Here is a 16,096-nt window from a genome sequence, read left to right on the forward strand (position 1 = left end):
TTCGGCCCAATTTCAGTCTTTCAAGGGCCCAAGTGCCCCAAGATTAAGCCAATGGGATCACCTCCCATTTTCCAACTTAATCAACGTGCTAACTACGATTAAATCTAAGACAACTTCTGCAGCTTTGCTTCGGTGCGTCAATCGCTCCTTCCGGCGAGTTTCCGGCGAACTTCCGTCGATCATCCGATGAACCCTCGGTGATGCTCCTGCGGACTTCCGGCAAACTCCTGGACTTTGCGAAGATCCACTTGGCAAGTTCCGACGAGCTTCGCTTGGCAAGCTTCTGGACTTCTCGGATCTGTTCTCGCAGAACTTCCGACGACCGTCCGAACTTCCGTCGAACTCTCGAACTCCCAACGTGATCATGAACTTGACTCCGGCGCAACTCCTGCTGCTTGTCTATCTTTCATCGTAGTTAATCCTGCACACTTAAAGCAAAACTTCGATCGAGACAATTAATCCTAAGCAATTAACCAAGTTGTCCGGCATGTCATTGGTCCCTCGACGCTTCGTCCGATTCTTCGGCGCATCGTCCTTTCCTGCAGCCTATTGCCCAATCGGCCAGTTGACTCCGTAACTCCGATATCCTTGGCACAATACCCGCTCTTCTTGGCCCGATACCCGAGTCCACGGCCCGAAGCCTTCTGTCGATACGTCGACCGATCCACCGGCCCGACGTCCAATCTTCTGACATGTTCCTCCGGCACAACATGATTTTCCTGCTTTAATTGTCTCATCCTGATCAAAGCATCCTGCGTCACTCAAAACGCAGATTAAATCATAAACATATATCAAGTAGTTTCATCATCAAAATACGAGATTCAACACCCAGCACCCGAGAGGTCGGGTGGTGGCACCGCCAGCCTCGGAAACCCAAGAGAATTCAAATTTTGGAGCCCAAATTTGAATCCTCTTGGGGCCTATAAATACCCCTCAATTCTCAGCAGAGAACACAACCTTTGAGGAGTAAGAAATTGAGAAAAAGCCTTAGCAAAGTCTTTAGCAAGTCTTGTTTTTCAATTGCTTGAGTGTTCACCTCCTTCTTTCTTATTAAAAACTTGTAAGAGTGTGAACCACTTGTAAAAGGTTATAAGAGGGGTATTTGTCCTTCTCCTTCAAAGTGATTTGCTAGTGGAAGTTGGGAGCAAGGCTTCGCAAGTGGATGTAGGTCATTTGACCGAACCACTTTAAATTGGCGTGTTCATTGAATATGTGAGTACTTACCTTTCTGCAATCATTATCTACACAACAGCAAGTTTCCGGTTTTTACTTTACTCAAGTTACAATCAAAGCGAAATCTCCTCGTATTTACGAATTTATTTTCAAACATACGAGATTTAATCCGCTACACTAATTCACCCCCCCTCTTAGTGCCGCTCCGATCCTAACAGAACAATCATAATCGGTAGTTTTGAGAAGATCTCAAAGAAAAAGGAAATATGTCATTTATGATAATTATGTGATATATCTACAAAAATTAGATTATGATATAGGAATAAAAAGAGACCCCTTATCGTTTTCACAAGCCATAGAAAGTAACAATTCTGAAAAATGGTATGATGTAATGAAAGAAAAGTTAAAATCAATGGTCCAGAATGTTGTTTGAGAACTCATTGAATTGCCTACTAATTGTAAAAGAGTCGGTTATAAATAGGTCTTTAAGATAAAACGTGACTCAACGGGCAATATCTTACGATATTAAGCCATATTTGTGACCAAAGGTTTTGCTCAGAAAGAATGTATCGACTATAATAAGACTTTTTCTCTAGTTTCTAGAAAGGACTTGTTGAAAATTATCATGGCATTAGTAGCTCATTATGATCTTGAGTTTCATCAGGTGGATGTGAAAATAGCATTTCTGAATGGAGATCTGGATGAGAAAATCTATATTGAACAACTTGAAAGATTTATAGAAAAGAAAAAAAGAAAGTTGGGCTTGTAAACTTAAAAAATACATTTATGGCCTTAGACAAACTTCTAGACAATGGTATATAAAGTTTCATAATACCGTTACTTTCTTCGGATTTAAGAAAAATACTATTGATCAGTGCATATATCTAAAGGTAAGTGGGAGCAAGTTTATTATATTGGTCTTATATATGGATGATATTTTACTTGCTTGTAGTAATCTTAGTTTTTTTCACGAAACCAAGATATTTCTCAACAAGAACTTTAAGATGATTGATATGAATAAAGCAGTATATGTTATTGGCATTGAGATATTCAGGAATAGATCTCAAGGATTATTAGGATTATTTTAAAAAGGATATATTAATTATATCTTGGAGATATTTAATATGCAGTTTTGCTCATCTAATAATATACCTATTATTATAGGTGAAAATTTTAACCAAAACCAATGCCAGAAAAATGACTTAAAAGAGAACAAATGAAGAATATTCCTTATAGGTGTGTAGTTGAAAATCTATTATATGCTCAAACCTGTACAAGACCATATATCAGTTTTGCAATTACGATGCTGAGAATATACCAAAGCAACCCAGTAATAGAACATTGAAAAATTGTAAAGGAAGTAATAAGATGTCTACTGAGGATGAAAGACTATATGCTCACATACAGGAGATTAAATTAGCTTGAAGTGACAGGATATTCATATGTTGATTTTGCAAATTGCCTCGACAATAGGAAATCCACTTTAGGATTTGTATTCATGTTGGTTGATAGGGGAATTTCTTAGAAAAGTATAAAGCAATAGCTTATTACATCATCAACAAAGGAAGCTGAATTTGTGGCATACTTTGAGGCCACAAATCAAGCTTTACGATTGTGAAATTTCATCTAAGGACTTAGTGTTGTCGACTCAATTGCTAGGCCACTGAAGATATTTTATGATAATACCGTAGCAATTTTCTTCTCTAAAAATGATAAATACTTTAGTGGTTCCAAGCACATCAAGATAAAGTACTTGATGGTTAGAGAAAGAGTTCAAAAACAATAAATATCAATTGACAACCTAAGCACCACTATGATGATTGTTGATCCATTGATAAAAGCTTTATAGTATAAAATATTTAAAGAATATATTCTTAGAATGGGGCTTGTGATCAAGTCATAAAAGATATGATGGTGTATGTTTAAGTGGATGCTATAATTGATATTTTTCTTGTTTAATTAAAGTTATTTATTTCTACTACCCTATTTAAATTTATATTTATGCATATTATAGTTGAATGTAATAACAAGATTGTCTAGACAAATTACAGAGGTTATTATGGACTATATTAGGAAAGACTAACAATATTGTGGTACATAGAAGGGAGTATGATATTAATGATATATAACCGTTATGACTCGCATTGATAGTTAGACTTAATATAGTATTATTGTGTTTATTGGACTTATTAGTTTGTTTTAAAATTCATGGTTATGTATAATTTTTTTTTTAAATTCTTTGGAATCCAATTAGGTAAAATTATTTTTAAACAAATTTTATTTTGTTTATTTTGATTTTGAATATCTTTTTTTATATCTTATCAATTGATGGGCCAAGTGGAAGAATATTAGATTTTGTGACCCTTTATAATTGGATAAGATATATATATATAATATAACTAATTAGATTCTGATGATATATATTGGCCAATAGAAAAGAAGTCCACTATGATTCTTTAGGAGATAACCTTGATGGGAGAAACTCTTTAATTACTTATCCTAGACCTTCTACTCTTGCCTATAAATAGACTGACCTCTAGAGAAAAAGAGAGGTTTAGGAGATAACCTTGATGGGAGAAACTCTTTAATTACTTATCCTAGACCTTCTACTCTTGCCTATAAATAGACTGACCTCTAGAGAAAAAGAGAGGTTACGCATCTCACTTAAGGGATTACAGTCTCTCTCTCATCTCTTCTCCTTAACCATCAAATCAATCTAGGTGGTCCTGAGAGGAAAAGGATCTAGTTCTTTTGCAGATTCATAGTGATCTTGGATCTAAAGATAGTGCCTTTGCAAATCAAAACAGAGATTTCTTTTTCATATGACATCAAAAGGTACACATCGTAAAATCAGATCTAATTATTTAATTTCAATCTTGGTATAAAAGATTATTTTTGTATTTAATATAGTATATTATAGATTTTATGCTTACATGTCGATCGTAACAGCAATCTGGAATAGGATGTTAGGTTGGATAAATTCAAGGAAAATTCTTAGGGAATTGAACCTAAATAAAAAAGAACCTCACAACCTTAGAGAGGTTAGAAGCTCTGATGAGACTCAAGGCTTGCCCCCTCTAAAACCAAGGACCACTAGTTAGAACAATATCTTTCTCATCCTCTTATTAAAATTTGAAATAGAAGAATCTATATCTTTCTTAACTTGATAGAATAGATTGAATCTGTATCTTTCTTAACCTAATTTGAAATAGATTGAAATTTTAAATTTCAAATTTGAAATTTGAAATAGAATAATATCTTTTTTAACTTGATAGAATCAAGTGAAAAAGTTTTACCAAAAAATTTACTTAATCTCCATGCTTGCCTTGTTGCGTCCACTTCCTTATCATTCATATTAAGAACCAGTTTGGAGCTAGTTTGGATTCGTAAATCCTCTCCTATAATACAACATTAACGAAAAATCCCTCTCCAAGATAGGGGAGGTTTTGTAGTAGCATTTACTTGGGCTAGAGTTGTTATTGGTTGACTAGGAACTAGTAATGAAGTCTATGGAGATTAAGGGGTTGCCACCACTTTATTATCGGTGCCCTATAAGGTTTGGAAACCTTCAATGAGTCAGGAGACTTTGTTAGAGGATTGGGAAGAAAGAATGTATTTGATGAAAAATTTTAAAAATGAGGAGACGATGTATCAAGAGGCATCTTAGGGGAGGAGAAGATGGAGTTTCATGTATGGGAGTTGCAGCTGATATCATGATCGCTTAGGGGAGTTGCAGTAAGTATAGTCACCTTTCTTGATACTAGTAGCATGCTATGGCTTAATGTTGGTTTGTCTATATAGCACTCATATTTAGGAGATTATTTTAACCTTATGCATTGTGGAAACATCTCAATAGCTAATAAGCAAGCACATAGACAAACTAATGTCCATAGTGGGACATGTCTATGATAGCCTCTAGAATCATATATTTAATCTTTTATGTAGTGCCACACACGTACATTAGCCTTCGGATTGGGCACCACATGTTTGGTTCTTTGCACAAGAGGGTTCCCAATTATGGGATCCCAATGGTTGTTATTGGATAGATAACCTGCCCTTTGCTTGCCCTCGCATTGGCCCAATGTACATGTAGCTCCTCTTATATTTCTGTCTTCTAACATAACCACATAAGAAGATAATAACTTATGAATATTTTATCTAAAAAAACTTTTCTATTAAATGGTATCCCTCACTATAATGAAAATATCCTCCTGTAGCCTCCATCACTACTATTGAGAGAGGTATTTTTGAACCCTATGCTATCACAAATCTAGACTTCCACCCTTATGATTGATGGTAATCTCACCGGTAAAGTCCTTAGGTAAGTAGGGAATTGCATCAAGTCTATACCATATACTTACTCCTTAATCATGTACTTTTTATTCTAATCTTAATACATACAATCATCACATCCTAAACTATCCTACGAATGTCATATTCATGTCTTCGTTTAAAATAAAAAAACTCTCAAAGCATATCCGATTAGATTTTATGATGGATACCTGGTTTTAATCTCATGGCAAACATCATCAGCATATCTCACCATTGCTACCGGTTACCCGATTCATTCAGTTCTTTGATTGGATTCCATGAGAGGGTCCCTTGTCTTAATCTCATGGTAAGACATCACTAGCTTTGGGGCTAATTACATATTACTCCCCTGTAGTTAGCTAATTTTAGCATCTCGATCCTTATATTTTAGAAAGTTACATTGATATCGATATAGTTATGAAAGTGAAACATGTAACCCAATTTATCCTCACGTTGTCGACTCTATTGATGGAAGATACTACACGTGTTATCATATGCAGAAATAATGTGAAAAATAGGAATAAAAAGATAATTTCGCTATCCTCATCATGCGTCTAAAAGATATTGATTCATAGAATGATAACTTATGTAAAAGTTTCGGTATCCTTCCTTCGACTTCACTATCCTTCCAAATAGCCTACCCAACGATGACATCGGAGGTGATCCTCATCTCTTACATATTTCTCCTGCTTCACTATCCTCCCAGATGGTCTATCTAATAACAACGTCAATGTTTGAGCCGAAAGGAAGGATAGTGATAGCGGTAATAGTGGCGACATAACGTGTCACGACGTCGGCCCCACCTGGGCACCACTCTGTCCGAGAAGGAGGGCAATAATGCTGACTCGACATGCGCTGACGTCGTCCGCTCTCAGACAACGACTTCGTCGTTGTCTGACCCCGCGCGCTTGACCAAGGCAGAGGAGGACGACGACCGAAGCTCGCCCATACCCTGCGGCAGTTCGGTTCTCCACGCAACGTCTATAGCAACGTCAGACGCCATCAGAGGTATGATCCTGCCCCCCGCAGGCAGGCACATCAAGTAACACTAAACCATCCTATAAATACCCCCGAGTTCTAAACGAAGGGGGAGGACACTTCTTTACCAGAAAAACTCCCTTCCACATCATCTGACTTGATCGTCGGAGGGGTCGGGCCGAGCTTCCGACCCGGCCTGTGTGCAAGAACAAGGGCGAGGTCGCACCTTCCTGGCGCCGCGAGGAGGCTTCGCTCCACACGCAACGTCTCGCCCGAACCATTACAACCGGCCACCCCGGCTGTCCCGAGGAACGCCGCGCGAGATCCCCCCGCATTCGGACCCGAACCAAGCCGCAACGGCCCCGAGGCCATGGTATACAGTTGCTTCCCGCAACATTTTGGCACTAGAAGGAGGGCCCGAATGTCAAGCGATCAGCAAATACACTCTGGCGAACCCGCAACCATGGGATCGCGTCCGGTCAACACCCTAGAAGAACATCCCCTATGGGATGAACCCCGCGACGAGCGCCCCGCCACAACATCGGAGGGCTACTGGCGGCTGTTCAACGACCCGGGTTTGTCGCCACTCGACGTCCCCGTTGGCCCGCCACCTATTTCGCCCGAAGCCTTCCACGATCTCGCTCACCAAGTCCAAGCGCTGGCGGGCGTGATGCAGACTATCATCCCACTCGTCTCCCAGCCGACGCCCCCATATGCAACCCAGCCTTTGCAACAGCGTGGGCCCCCCACCCGGGCGCATGCGCCACTCCCCGAGCACCCAATTTCGCCACGAAACCGAACGGCCCAACCTGGAGACCGAGAGGCGGAAGGCATGTTGAGTCGCCCAGAGCCTGAGGTGCCACCCGCGGACTCGACGAACGCCCTGCGAGCCTAGTTGCGCCACTTCAATCAATGCCTCGACGAAGTACAGCAGGAGGTTCGCAGATCAAAGGGGGAGCTCGGGGCGGATGGATACCAAGGGTCACCGTTCGCACCCGAAATACAAGATCAAGTGATTCCACCACACTTCCGGCTCCTATCCCTCGACGCCTATGACAGCGCCACTGACCCCGCGGATCACGTGGCCACGTTTCGCGCCCAAATGGCGCTATATGGGACTTCTGACGCCTTGATGTGCAGGGCGTTCCCAACGACCTTGAGGGGATCGGCCCGCGCATGGTACAGCGGCCTGAAGACCGGGACCGTCTCTTCCTTCGACCAGCTCGCCTGAGACTTCGAGCTCAATTTCCTCGCCTACGCCCGTCCGAAGCCGTCCGTGGCATTGCTCCTCGGACTCCACCAAAGGGAGGACGAGCCCCTCTCCCACTTCGTAAACCATTTCACAACGCAGATCCGAGGACTCTCATACGCTCACCCTTCTCTATTGATGCAGGCGTTCATGATAGGCCTGCGGCCCTCCAGGTTCATTTGGTCTCTAGTGGAGCGGCCCCCCACGACGGTACCCGAGATGCTCCAGCGAGCGAGCCAGTTCGTCGCCGCAGAGACATGGATGGCCGGGAAGCGCGAAGAGCACAAGAGGGTCAAGCCGGAGCCGCCCCGGCAACAGCAGCCCACTGCATCTTGGCGTAGGTTGGACAGATCTGACCCGCCGACATCGAGGCCCCCTCTCCCAGCCTTGAACTCATCCCGAACGGAAATATTCCTCCACATAAGGGAAAAGGGGCTGCTCAAAGAACCTTACCCGATGAGGAATCCGCGGGCGCTGGCGAACCAGTCGAAGTATTGCCGCTTCCACCGGCAACATGGGCATGACACTGAACAGTGTCGGGAGCTAAAGAGGCAGATCGAGGAGCTCATTCGTAGGGGACACCTCGGTCAGTACCTCCGACCGGACAAGGAACTTTCACCGCGCCCGGAGGGTCCCATCGAACGACACATCGACGTATAGCTGGCGGCCCCGCATCTGGCCGGGATTCTATGACCAGAAGAAAGGCGTACGCCAGAGCCGCTCCGGTCGAAGCTCCCAGGCATGGGCCCAAGCCTAACATCACCTTCCCGGCCGAGGCATCCGAACAAACCGAGCACGACGATGCGCTCGTGATATCGGCCAGAATAGCCAATGCGCAAGCAAGAAGGATCATGGTCGATACTGGGAGCTCAGCCGACATACTCTACTTCAACGCCTTCCAAAAGCTTGGCTTATCCGGAGATAGCATGAAGCCGATATTCTCGGCACTCACCGGATTCACCGGTGATTCAATCTCGCCGCTAGGGGCGATCACTTTACCCTTGACCTTGGGAGCCCCGCCGAGGTCGAAGACGGTGATGACAACCTTCCTAGTAATCGACCTCCCCGCTGCATACAATGCCATTCTCGGCTGGCCGACCCTCAACAAAATTAGAGCTGTCGTCTCGACCTACTACCAAACTGTGAAGTTCCCAACCCACGCCGGGACCGGAGAGGTCGCAGGAAGTCCCCGAGAATCCAGGCACTGCTACCTGACCGTCGTTTCGTTACACAAGAGGGCCAGGGTCGAACCACCGTTGGCGGACCCCCGGGAGATGAAGAAGCTAGCCCCCCATCTTGAGCCGAGGGGGTCCACCATCGACATGCCGCTGTTAGAGGATCGGTCGGAGCAGACGGTTAAGATCGGGTCGGAGCTACCCGAGCAAGAACGAAGACAGCTCGTCGGCCTCCTATAGAAGAATGCCGACGTCTTCGCCTAGTCGCCATCTGACATGATGGGCGTCGACCCGACGATTGCACAGCATCACCTCAGTATTTCACCCGACGCCCGCCTTGTAAAACAAAAGCCCAGGCGGCAGGCCCCTGATCGGTAGTTGGCCATACGAGAAGAAGTGGGTCGAATCCTAGAGGCGGACTTCATAGAAGAAGCCAGATACCCACAATGGCTATCCAATGTAGTCCTCGTCAAGAAAGCTAATGGAAGCTGGAGGATGTGCGTTGACTACACCAGTCTCAACAATGTATGCCCGAAGGATTGCTATCCCCTTCCAAAAGTCGACCAGTTGGTCGACGCTATGGCCAGACACGCCTGCCTCTCGTTTATGGACGCCTTCTTGGGGTACAACCAAATCAGAATGGCACCCGAAGACCAAGAGCATACGACCTTCCTCACCGATCAAGGGGTCTACTTCTACAAGGTCATGCCCTTCGGATTGAAGAACGCCGGGGCTACATACCAGAGAACAGTAAACAAGATGTTCGCCCACCAGATCGGGCAGAACATGGAAGTTTACGTCGACGACATGATTGTTAAAAGCCAAGACGCGGGAGCCCACCTGGCCAATCTGGCTGAGGCGTTCGCCACACTGCGCAAGTACGGCATGAGACTCAACCCCGCGAAGTGCGCCTTCGGCGTTACCTCGGGAAAGTTCCTCGGGTTCATCATACACGAAAGAGGAATTGACGCTAACCCGGAGAAAGTCCAGGCGATAATCAATATGCAGTCACCTCGGACGATCAAAGACCTACAACGCCTTAACGGGAGGCTTGTTGCCATGTCCCGTTTCCTTGCCCGATCAGGTGATCGCTGCCTCCCCTTCTTCAGAGCATTGAAGTACCCGAAAAATTTTCAGTGGACGGAAGAATGCGAGGAAACCCTCAACCAAATGAAGCAGCACTTGGCCGACCTCCCCTGACTTGCCGTAGTCTCTCCGGGGGAGAAGCTAGGCATCTACCTGGCTGCCTCCCAGCACGCAGTCAGTTCCATCCTGGTCAAGGAAAATTCTGGCGAACAGCTTCCAGTCTACTACGCCAGCCACGTCCTTAACGGGCCCGAAGAACGATACCCACCAATCGAGAAGCTGGCACTTGCGCTCGTGCTATCCACCCGGAAGCTACGCCCATACTTCCAGGCTCATCCGGTGGAGGTCATTACTGACCAGCCGCTTCGGCAAATCTTGTCCAAATTTGATGTTGCAGGACGTCTTCTCAAGTGGGCGGTGGAGCTCGGCGAGCATGACGTACAATACGCGCCCAGGACCACCATCAAAGCCCAGTCCGTGGCTGACTTCATCGCAGAATTAACCTAGATCGAGGATGAAGGTCTCGAACAACCTCCTGAGGCCTGGGTCCTGCACGTCGACGGATCGGCCAACTCAAAAGGCGCCGGCGCGGGGCTGGTGCTGCAAGCTCCCGACGGGCGGTCGTTCGAGCGTTCCCTTCGCTTTGGGTTCCAGGACACCAACAACGAGGCGGAATACGAGGCGCTCCTAGCAGGACTCAGGCTGGCCCTTGAGATGCAGGTGGTCGCCATCCGCGTCCTCTCCGACTAGCAGCTAGTAGCCGAGCAAATCAACAGAGGATACGAGGCTCGGGACCCGACCATAGCGAAGTACCTAGCATAGGTAAAAAACCTAACCGTCAAGTTCCCTCATTTTACGTTATTTAACATCCCGAGGGGAGAGAACGAGCGTGCCGACACGCTAGCTAAGCTGGCATCAAAGCCAGCCCCCGAAGTCGGGCCCGAGGTCGAGAAGCTACCTGCCCGTTCCATCGAAATCGCAGCAGCGACCTCGGGTGGCGCGCCTACCTCCTGGGTATAAGAATTGCTACGCTTCAAACGGGACGGGACTCTTCCGCCCGACAAAGTGAAGGCTCGGCGCTTGCGTCGCATGCATGCGTGGTATACCGAGGTGGGTGGACGGCTCTACAAGCGGTCTTTCTCATACCCCCTCCTACGGTGCTTCGAGCCCGACGAAGCTCAGACAGTCCTAGCTGAGGTCCATGAGGGGATCTGCGGGGAACACGTTGGCGAGCGAACCCTAGCACACAAAATACTTCGCCAAGGCTACTACTAGCCAACCATGTGCCAGGATGCGAAGGCCCACGTGCAACGGTGTAGTTCGTGCCAAGAACACGCCCGCACACCCCGGCAACCCGCGGTCCCGCTCACCCCCATCGACTGCGCATGGCCATTCGCGCAATGGGGTTTGGACCTCCTCGGCCCTTTCCCCCCAGCCTCGGGGCAGCGAAAATACATCATCGTGGGTGTGGATTATTTCACAAAGTGGGTCGAGGCAGAACCGCTGGCGACGATCATGGAGCGGCAAATAGAAAAGTTCGTATGGAGGAACCTGGTGACTCGGTTCGGCTTGCCCAAAACCATCATTGCAGATAACGGGCCTCAGTTCGCCGGTAAAAGGTTCCGGGAGTTCTGTGCCAACCATGGCATCCAGCTACGGTTCAGCTCGGTGGCCTACCCTCAGACGAACGGGCTGGCGGAGGTAACCAATTGGTCCATCCTAGACGGGCTCAAAAGAAGAGTGTCCGCAGCCCGATCGGCCTAGACGGACGAACTCCCGAGCGTCTTATGGTCGCTACGCACCACTCCCAAGATCGCGACTGGAGAGTCCCCTTACAGCCTCACGTTCGGAACCGAAGCTATCCTGTCGCCCGAAGTAGCCATTGCCACCCTTCGGACAGGAGGCTATGATGAGAAGGTTTCGAACGAAGGACTTCGAGCCAGCCTCGACATGCTCGAGGAGCGACGCACCGACGCACACGTAAAGACCCTCTCTTATAAAAGGGCCGTCGCAAGGATCTATAACAAGAAGGTACGACCCCGACCAATTAAGTTAAGCGACCTAGTCCTACGAAAGGCCGAGGTCAGTGACCCGACCCGAGCGAGGGGGAAGCTGGCCCCCAAATGGGAAGGACCTTATCGGGTCATCGAGGTGATCCGACCGGGTACATACCGACTCGCGACGATGGACGGTTCTTCTCTGCCGAGAACATGGAATGTCCAGAACCTTAAGAGGTTTTTCGTTTAAATGAAGTTTTTCGTCCGAGGGAAGAGATCTCCGTCCAAAGGAAGAGGAAGAAGTCGGGCAAGCCACGAGAAGAAAAATTTCCCTTTGTTTTCGCCAGAAACATGGAACGACCAGAGCCTTGGAAATTTTCGTCTAAAGAGGAAGAAGTTTTCTTTTGCCCAAAGGAAAGAAGAAGAAAGCGACACACGAGAGGAGGAAAAAGTTTTCTTTTATTCGAGGAAAGACCGCCTTACAGGACTCAACTTACAGGACTCGACTCCGACTTACAGAATTAACTAGCACCTTAGAAAACAAAAAAAATACAGGACCCTTATTACAACGGAGCGTCCAGGCTGTCGTCAAAGGGGACGTCCTCGGGCATGTCAACCTCCAGATCCTCGGGGTGGGAAGTAAAGGGATCCTCCTCCACCTCGAGGCCAGGGTGACGAACATGAAAGTGGGACGTGGCGATTCAGTATCCGTATTCGAAGGACACCCGCCCCGTCCGTGTTAGCCCGAGTTCGAACCCCTCAGACTTTTTATACGCTTTAAGGAGCTCCTTCTCCCTGACGGGTCGAAGATGGGCCTCCTCCGCTAGCGCCTCCGAGGTTGCTTTCGCCTCGGCCTTTGCTTCCTCCAGCCTCTTGCTAAGGACTCCCGCCTCCGTCTTCGACAGGCGGAGCTCGGCTCGCTCCACCCTTATTGTTTTCTGGAGCTCCGACCTGAGGCGAGCCGCCTCCACCTCAGATTCTGCCGTGCGCTTCTCGACGGCTGCCACCGCCTCCGGACCGGCCCCGGCTCGGACCTCCTCTACCTGGCGGTGGAGCTCGGCATTACGGCTGATAAGGCCCCCGATGACCCGACCGACGTCACGTACCCTGTCCATCAGGGCCGTCGCATAATGAAGGCCCTGTAAAAAGAAGACGGGTCAGCAAAAGACAAACAACCCCGAACAGAAAGAGAAGAGAAGAACTTACCCAAGTCATAGACTTGGCCGACTTGCTGAGTAGAGCCTCTGAGGGCAAAGTGTACAAATCCCGAGCCATGTCGGGATGAAGTGCGCCTCGGAGGAATGCTGCGGAGGCGTCCCCTCCGGCCCATACTCCGTCCCCCCGGGACAGGCCTCCCCAGCGGGCCACCAAAGGGTCGCTGGCTTCCCCGGACGGGATCTCGCCCACCAGCCGCGCCAGAACGGCTCCTCGCCCCCGGTTGGCAAACGGCACAGGTCACGAACAGAGGGAGGGTGCGGACCCTTCCCAGCCGCCCGCCGACTAGGCCCGGCCTCGCCCCGACGAGGGCCCGCCTCAGCCCCCTTGGAAGGCACCGTCTTCGCTTTCTTCCGAGGGCGCCCGACCTCGATCTCCAGTGGGGCGTCCTTCGTGCCGGGCCGCGAGTCGGCTGGTGGTGCTGGAGGAGGAGCTTGCGACGCATTGCTCCCGAGGAGTGACCGGAGCTTCACCATTTCTACAAAAGACAAGAAAAGTGTTAGTACCAAGGATGAACCACGCGAACACCCGAACCAAACGTTACTGACGTACCCAGTGGCATCGGGCTGAGACCCGCTTCTACTAGCCACTGCTCGGTCATGCTCCGAAGAGCCTAGGAGCCGGGGAGAATCTCCCGGAGCCTCCCCAGGTCTTGGCGCTCTGCTTCGCTCAAGCTTGGGGTAGTATTGTCGACCGCCCTCGCGGACCACCGAACCCCAAAACCCCAGTCGTTCGCGCAACTAACGTAAAAAAACCTCCCCTTCCATCCTTTATTACTAGAAGGAGCCCCCCCGACTCGAAAGCCCGTCCGGGCAGATAGAAAGTAACCCCCCGAACCTTTGGAGAGGCGATAGCAGGAGAGGAATAGGTTGAGGGTAGGGGTGATGTTGGCATGGTAGCATTCCCCCAGGAATACCACTAGGTAATGCCAGGAGTTTGGCGCCACCTGGGACGGCGAAATTCGCCAGAAAGAGATATAGGCTACGATGAGGGGGTGAAGGGGAAAGCGCAGACCCGCCTCCAGGGCGTACAGGGTCAGCGCGAAACCCTTCGGGACCGGGTCGTAGGCCCGCTGTCCCGGTTCAGGGGCACTAAGGATATAGTCCTCCGGGATGCTGTAACATTCCCGGAGCCCCCCCAACAATGACCCACTCACAGTGGAGTCATTGACGTGCAGCCACATCAGGGCCTCCAAGGCCCGCGCCGCTTCCCCGTCTGAGGATTCCACGGGGGATGTCGGAAGGCATTCCCCTCCAGCTACGTAGGAAGGGGAAGGAGAGGAAGAAGAAGAGGATGACATCTTGACTGACCTTGACGGGAAGATGCTACGGGGAGGGGGAAGACGACGCGGGAGGCGAGGAAGAAGACTGGGAAGGGAACGGCAGGACTCGAGGAAGAAAACTCAGCGGCGAAAGATAAAAGCGAAGCGGGGCGTTCGCTATTTAAAGGAGATATCCCGGCAGAACCAGCGCCCCCTCACCTCCCGAGAATGGGCGGCAGCCCACCTACGCACGTGCGTAACCGTCACGCCAAAAGACAGGCCCGCCTTAATGAGAGCCTGACGTGGCAGCCCCGCTGAAGCGGCAACGCCCTGACGCCTCGATCTCAATGCCCGAAAGCATGCGGCAAAAGCAACCAGTCCCCTTAGAAAGGAAATCAAATACGATAGCTTTCCAACTCCTGCTACTACTAAGTAGGCAAGGAGGGAAAGAAACACAAGTAGCTTATCGGGTCGTCAAACCGTGCCGTGTCGCTCGGCCACATGATGCTCGAGCCCACGCCTGCGCGGTCTGTCCGCCTGCATCGTGCTACTCGGTCGCATGACCATCGCGACCACGCCTGCGCGGTCTGCCCGCCTGCGTCGTGATCCTCGGCCGCATAATGCCCGAGACCACACCTACGCGGCCAGCCCGCCTGCGTCATGCTCCTTGGCCCCATGTTCCCGAGACACACCCGCGCGGCCAGCACGCCTGCGTCATGCTCCTTGGACCCATGCTCCCGAGACACACTTGACGTGTTCGGCCCGCCTGTGCCGTGCTCCTCGGTTGCAGGCTGCCCGAGGCCACCTCCTCGGCCGCATAACGCCCGAGGCCACCTCCTCGGCCGCATAATGCCCGAGACCACACCTGCGCGGCCTATCCGCCTACGTCGTGCTACTCGGCTGCATGACCATCGCAACCACACCTGCGCGGCTTGTCCGCCTGCGTCGTGCTACTCGGTCGCATGACCATCGCGACCACGCCTGCGCGGTCTGCCCGCCTGCGTCGTGATCCTCGGCCACATAATGCCCGAGACCACACCTACGCGGCCAGCCCGCCTACATCGTGCTCCTTGGCCCCATGTTCCCGAGACACACCTTCGCGGCCAACCCGCTTGTGTTGTGCTCCCTGGCTCCATGTTCCCGAGACACGCTTGCGCGGCCAGCCCGCCTGCGTCGTGCTCCTCGGCTCTCTGCTTGACCGCCCGAGACGAAGCTCGACCTCATGTCGCCTGAGACTACTACGACACCGAGGGACAAAGCCATGCCTCGGACTCCCCCCAATTGCAAATAACCGACGCATAGCTTCTTCCGGGGGGGGATATGATAGGGGTAATAATGGCGACATGACGTGTCACGACGTCGGCCCCACTTGGGCGCCACTCTGTCTGAGAAGGAGGGCAATAATGCTGACTCGACATGCGATGACGTCGTCCGCTCTCAGACAATGACTTCATCGTTGTTTGACCCCGCGGGCTTGACCAAGGCAGAGGAGGACGACGACCGAAGCTCGCCCATACCCTGCGGCAGTTCGGTTCTCCATGCAACGTCTATAGCAACGTTAGACGCCATCAGAGGTACGATCCTGCCCCCCGCAGGCAGGCACATCAGGTAACACTAAACCACCCTATAAATACCCCCGAGTTCTAAACGA

The sequence above is a fragment of the Musa acuminata genome, chromosome BXJ1-6, assembly GCF_036884655.1.
Source record: "Musa acuminata AAA Group cultivar baxijiao chromosome BXJ1-6, Cavendish_Baxijiao_AAA, whole genome shotgun sequence".
NCBI classification, from domain to species: Eukaryota; Viridiplantae; Streptophyta; class Magnoliopsida; order Zingiberales; family Musaceae; genus Musa; species Musa acuminata.